Source organism: Nicotiana tomentosiformis, chromosome 7 (assembly GCF_000390325.3).
Source record: "Nicotiana tomentosiformis chromosome 7, ASM39032v3, whole genome shotgun sequence".
Taxonomy (NCBI): Eukaryota; Viridiplantae; Streptophyta; class Magnoliopsida; order Solanales; family Solanaceae; genus Nicotiana; species Nicotiana tomentosiformis.
Window position 1 is genome coordinate 85,012,877 of NC_090818.1, and position 7,052 is coordinate 85,019,928.

Here is a 7,052-nt window from a genome sequence, read left to right on the forward strand (position 1 = left end):
GTTATCCAGGGGCATAGTGGTAAGCTATTTCTCTGATCCGTTCTGCAGCTACTAGTGTCTCTCTTTGTATTTTTTTTCATTCTGTCTATTTTTATTACACACAGTATTTGAAGTTTTGTATAATTTACTAGATGCTAATACACTTGTGACACCAGGTCTTGGCACACACATTGATAGAGTTTGGGTTTTAATATATTTTCTTGGTTTTATATTTTATCAATGTATGATTAATTTATCAGTTGGCTTGCCTAGCTGTAGTGTTGGGTGCCATCACGACTTATTGGTGAAATTGGGTCGTGACAACATGATATCAGAGCACTAGGTTCACTTAGGTCTCACAAGTTATGAGCAGGCCTAATAGAGTCTTGCGGATCGGTACGGAGACGTCTGTACTTATCTTCAAGAGGCTATAGGGTGTTAGAAAATTACCTTTCTTCATATTCCATTGTGCAATTAATGTAGTACTAAATATCCTTCTTTTATTCTCTCACAGATGGTGAGAACGCGCTCGAATGAAGTTCCAGACCATGGAAAAGCTACTCCCCCAGTTGCTAGAGGCCGAGGCCGAAGTAGGGCTCCAGCCCGTGGTAGAGGGCGAGGACATCCCAGGACTATTCCAGTTATGCCGCCAGTGGGTCCAACAGAGAATCCCATCATTGAGGAGCAGGGTGAGGTGCCTGTGGCAGAGCCAGCTCCGGTGGATTTCACATCTGTACCGGGATTTCAGGATGTCATGGGTCGCATGTTGCGGTTCATGGACAATATGACTCAGGCCGGTTTATTTCCGGCAGACCCAGCCATATCTCAGGCGAGCGGGGGAGCACAAACCCCTACCGCGCAGGCTTAAGGACAGGCAGCTGCTGTATATCAGACCCAGGGTGCACTACCCGTGGGTAGAGCCCATCCAATGACAGCAGCTACACCTGAGCCTAGGCCAGCTGTAGCCGTCGATCCTCAGAAACTATTGGACAGATGGACTAGACTATATCCTCCTGTCTTTGGGGGTGAGCGACATAAGGATCTACAGGACTTCATTGATCGTTGCAGGGACAGACTGCACAGCATGAGGATATTGAAATCTCATGGGGTTGACTTTGCTACTTTTCAGCTAGAGGGCAGAGCCCGTAGATGGTAGCAGTCTTATGCTCTTGGCAGACCAGCAGATTCTCCTCCCATGACTTGGGACAGGTTCACCCGTATCTTCCTAGACAGGTATATTCCACCCTCCCAGATGGAAGAGTTGTGGTTTCAGTTTGAGCAGCTCCAGCAGGGTCAGATGTCAGTGACTGATTATGAGGCGAGGTTTTCTAAATTATCTCGCCATGCACTTATGATACTCCATAATGAGGCGGATAGAGTGCGGAGGTTTGTAGCCGATTTACATACTGGTATTCAGGCCACTATGGCTCGAGAGGTTAAGATGGGTAGTTCTTATGAACGAGTTGTGGAGATAGCCCGGAGGATTGAGGGTGTGCGTCAGCAGAGCCGAGAGCAGATTATGAGAGATAAACGGTTTAGGTACTCTGGAGAGTTCAGGGGTGCTCCGTCTGGGGGCAGAGGTCAGTTTGTGAGGGGGCAGTCTAGCACACCACCACCACCTCGAGGTGCTCCAGTGCGACCTTATCTCAGTGCTATACCAGAGAGTTCTTACCGCCCACCGGCTATTCAGGGTCCTCCCGGTGGGTATTCAGTTCCCCAGGGCTGGACACTTAGTCAGCAGCCCATCACACCGAAGAGTTGTTACGAGTGCGGGGATCCCAGTCACATGCGGAGGTTTTGCCCTAGGCTTCGGGATAGACCAGTACAGCAGGGTCAACAGCCTATGCTTACCGGACCAGTTGCTCTACCAGTAGTCCGACCACCAAGAGGTGGAGGACAGGTGGGTAGGGGTCGTCCTAGAGGTGTAGGTCAGCCAGGCGGAGGTTAGCTAGTTGGCGCTCCAGCTCGGTTCTATGCTTTTCCAGCTAGACTAGATGCAAAAGCCTCAGATGTTGTGATTACAGGTATTATTTCTATTTGCGGCAAAGATGCCTCCGTATTATTTGATCCAGGATCCACGTATTCATATGTGTCATCTCTATTTTCTCCATTCCTGGGTGTTTCTCGTGAGTCCTTGAGTACTCCTGTTTATGTGTCCACTCTTGTAGGCGATTCTATTATTGTGAATCGGGTCTATCGGTCTTGTATTATTACATTCTGTGGTTATGAAACTAGAGCAGATCTTTTATTGCTCGAGATGATCGATTTTGAAATTATTCTGGGTATGGACTGGTTATCTCTATATCATGCTATTCTATATTGTCATGCCAAAACCGTTACCTTGGCTATTCCATCTTTGCCTAGGCTGGAGTGGAAGGGTTCGTCTGTTAGTTCATTTAATCGAGTTATTTCTTTTATAAAGGCTCAACACATGGTTGTGAAGGGTTATTTGGCTTATCTAGCCTATGTCCGGGATACTACTGCAGAGACTCCGGCTATTGATTCAGTGCCTGTATCTCGGGAGTTCTCTGATGTACTTCCTTCAGATCTTCCAGGTATGCCACCTGATCGTGATATTGATTTCTGTATTGACTTGGCTCCAGATACTCAGCCTATATCTATCCCACCGTTTTGCATGGCTCCAAAAGAATTGAAAGAGTTGAAAGAACAACTTGAAGAATTACTAGCCAAAGGGTTTGTTAGACCGAGTATATCGCCTTGGGGTGCACTGGTATTATTTGTGAAGAAGAAAGATGGCACAATGCGAATGTGTATTGATTATCGCCAATTGAACAAAGTCACTATTAAAAACAAGTACCCATTGCCGCGTATTGATGACTTATTTGACCAGTTGCAAGGTTCTAGGGTGTTCTCTATGTTCGATTTGAGGTCCGGGTATCATCAATTGAAGATTCGAGATTCGGATGTTCCGAAAACTGCTTTCCGTACTAGATATGGTCATTATGAGATTCTGGTAATGTCTTTCGGTTTAACTAATGCCCCGGCAGCATTTATGGATCTGATGAACAGGGTATTCAGGCCATATATTGTTTCATTTGTCATTGTCTTCATTGATGACATTTTGATCTACTCACGCAGTAAGGAGAAGCATGAGCAACATATGAGAGTAGTGCTTCAGACATTGTGGGAACAAAAGATATATGCTAAGTTCTCTAAATGTGAGTTCTGGCTTGAGTCTGTAGAATTTTTGGGACATATTGTATCGGGCGAAGGTATTAAAGTTGATTCCTAAAAGATTGAGGCAGTTCAGAATTGGCATCGTCCCACTTCGGCGACTTAGATCAGGAGTTTTCTAGGTTTGGCAGGTTATTATCGTCGGTTCGTGGAAGGTTTTTCATCTACCGCAGCACCTTTGACCAAATTAACCCAGAAGGGTGCACCGTTCCAATGGTCCGATGATTGTTAGGTGAGCTTTAAGAAGCTCAAGACAGCATTGACTACAGCACCAGTGTTAGGGTTGCCTTCCGGTTCGGGGATATATACAGTGTATTGCGATGCTTCTCACGTTGGCTTGGGTTGTGTATTGATGCAGGAAGGGCAAGTTATTGCATATGCTTCACTTCAGCTGAAGCCCCACGAAAATAATTATCTGGTACATGATTTGGAGTTAGCTGCGATTGTTTACGCTTTTAAGATTTGGAGGCATTATCTTTATGGGGTGTCTTATGAAGTTTACACTGATCATCGCAGTTTGCAGCATTTGTTCAAGCAGAGGGACCTAAATTTGAGGCAGCGCAGATGGCTGGAGTTACTAAAAGATTATGATATTACTATCCTGTATCATCCGGGCAAAGCAAATGTGGTTGCAGATGCCTTGAGCAGAAAAGCAGAGAGTATGGGTAGTTTGGCTTTCATTTCAGCAGAGGAAAGGCCATTAGCCTCAGATATTCAGTCCTTGGCTAACAGACTTGTGAGGCTGGATATTTCAGAGCCCAGCCAAGTTCTTGTATGTACTGTGGCCCAGTCTTCACTATTTGAGCAAATCAAAGCTCGCCAGTATGATGACCCACACTTGATGGTTCTTCGTGAAACGGTACTATGAGATGGTGCCAAGGAAGTCACTATTGGTGCAGATGGTGTTCTATGACTCCAAGATCATCTGTGTGTTCCTAAGGTGGATGAACTGAGGAAAAAGATCTTGGAGGAGGCACACAGTTCTCGGTATTCTATTCATCCAGGTGCTACGAAGATGTATCGTGACTTGAGGCAGCATTATTGGTGGCGACGAATGAAAAAGGACATAGTTGAGTATGTAGCTAGGTGTCTAAATTATCAGCAAGTTAAATATGAGCACCAGAGGCCAGGTGGCCTACTTAGCAGATAACTATATCAGAGTGGAAATGGGAACGAATTACTATGGATTTTGTAGTTGGGTTGCCGCGGACCTTGCGGAAGTTTGATGCAGTTTGGGTCATTGTTTATAGGTTGACCAAGTTGGCACATTTTGTTCCTTTTGTGACTACGTATACTTCAAAGAGGTTAGCCCAGATTTATATTCAGGAGATAGTTCGGTTGCACGGTGTGCCAATTTCTACCATATCAGATAGAGGCCCTTAGTTTACTTCACATTTCTGGAGAGCAATACAGAGTGAATTAGGGACCCGTTGTCACGCCCCGAACCTAGGAGCGAGACAAGCACCCGGTGCCTCACCTAACCTGGCGTACCAAATTGCGACTAAGGGACTCTAAACATATAATGTCATACTTTGGCCATGGGGCCACCTTGCAAGACAATTTGCGAAGCAAAATATAAAACTGAATGGAAACTAGCGCTAACTAAACATCAATATAAAGCTAGGCCAAAAAGGCCGTCATAGCTATTACAGCTGACAAACCACCAAATTATACATACCAGGCCTACAAATCCAACATACTGCACTAACCAACAGGATATGTCTACAAGCCTCTACCGATGGATATATTGTGATCGGAACAGGGCCCCGACCTACCCATAATATATATACATACACACAGAAGATGTACACGAAAACCTAGACCCGATAACTCCGAAGGATGTGGAGCTCACCGATCAGGCTGAACTCTAGAAACACCTACTGAGGAGGTATACCCGTCTGTCTATCTGAACCTGCATGCGTGAAATACAGCGTCCCCGAAAAAGGGACGTCAGTACAAAATAATGTACCGAGTATATAAGGCGATAACATAACTGAAAGTTGAAACTGAATTGATAATATAATAACTGAAAATAATTGGGAGTCAAAGATGATCTGGAGATATACTTACCTGCTGATACTGACTCAACTCCTTCAATATAGTAAGTAAAATAATTGTACGGCCTTATAAGGCTCGGTATATATAACTGCTCTGCCATAGTAGGCTCGCTCATAGGCGCTCGGCCATACTAGGCTATGTATCTCGACCATGCTGGGCTCGCTCATAGGCGCTCGGCCACAGTAGGCTCGGTATATAACTTTCCATCTGATCAGAGGTTGCCCAATAGGGGCCTGCCCATCGATTATAGCTCGATGGTAATGAAAATACTGTAATACTGTATATATAGGCTTGCTGCTCTCTTGACTGGAAGAAGACAATACTAAAATTGAATATAGAGTCTCGATAAGGAATAATATTGTAACTTATGAGACTAGAATAGTGTGAATAAATTCATGAATATGAACTTCTCTTTTTGTCTCATTACTAACACATGTAGCTACGAGATCATGCCAAAATGAAGGAAGGCTTAGCCTTAACATACCTTATCACAATCTTTCCAATCACCAAGTTGAACTCACCTCTTCGCACCTTAATCTACAAGAATGATAATAATACTATCGTTAAGTTACGAAAGGTACAACTATCGCACAACGAACGACAAACTTATTTTGTATTAAAACGGGCAGCATCTCCCCTATAATCCTTACTTCCTCCAAATTCAAGATAACACCAACAATACAAGAACAGAACAATGACAACATATATACATCATTTTCCAGCCCTATATACACCATCAAATACTACAAAACAGCCCAACACACCCCAATCTCTTCATACACAAAACGACCACCGTAGTAGTGTCAAACGACCCAAAACTGTTATGACGAACGACCAGCCAACCACCCTACATTTATATGGTGTTTATACACCCCCTTCCTCCTCCAAAACTCCACAAAATAGTAGTAAAACACGCAGCCCAACATCAACACAAAACAGTCCACAAAACAGTCCGCTACAAGTGAATAACTCGAACTCACGGCTTCCGATCACCGTCCCGTGAGTTCTCACAAGTATAGAACGACTTACCATGAATTTATAGAAGAAAAACTAAATGAAAGAGAGCAGTAAACTCACCTTATTTGTTGGATAACTCAGCTCCTATCTTGGTTCTTCAAACTCTAGGTTTTACCTCCAATTAGAACTTGAAAGGGAGAGAAAATCAATTAGGGTTTGTGGGAAATTTTTAGGAGGATTCTTTGTAGAGCTTATATCTGGTTATTATGCTCTATTTTAAGTCTAATATATGAAGAAAATAGGCCTTTAAAAGGCCTCTTTGGACGACCCGAAATGGCCCATTTTTTGGGCTCTCATTTAAGCAAGTAGGTGACACACCTACTTGTCACCTAGCAGCTTGTGCAGTATCGCACAAATGCCCATATCTTTCTACTCCAATGTCGTATTGACAAACGGTTTAATGCGTTGGAAAATAGACTCATAGATATTTAATTTTATGGGTGGAACACCCCATAACTCTAAGTATATTGGGAGAAAATCACAGTTACATTTGACCCAAAGTTTCAGTAAAACTTATGAATGTAACTTGTGATGACTTTCATCGACTTTTGTTCCACAACTCGCTTGACTTCAAAACATAACACACGGATGTCATACGACTAATATAAATCATAACATAATCTCCTTATCATGTTAAGCACCCTAGTCTCACCCCAAAGGTATATGTTATAACATTCCCAACTTGTCGACTTTCGACGAAACATTATTTTCTTCAATTGCTTTAGCTTCTGAACCGTCCAACCCTCTTTGTACTTGTTGTTCATGATCTTCAATATTTGTAACCTCAGAGGTAACATGATTAA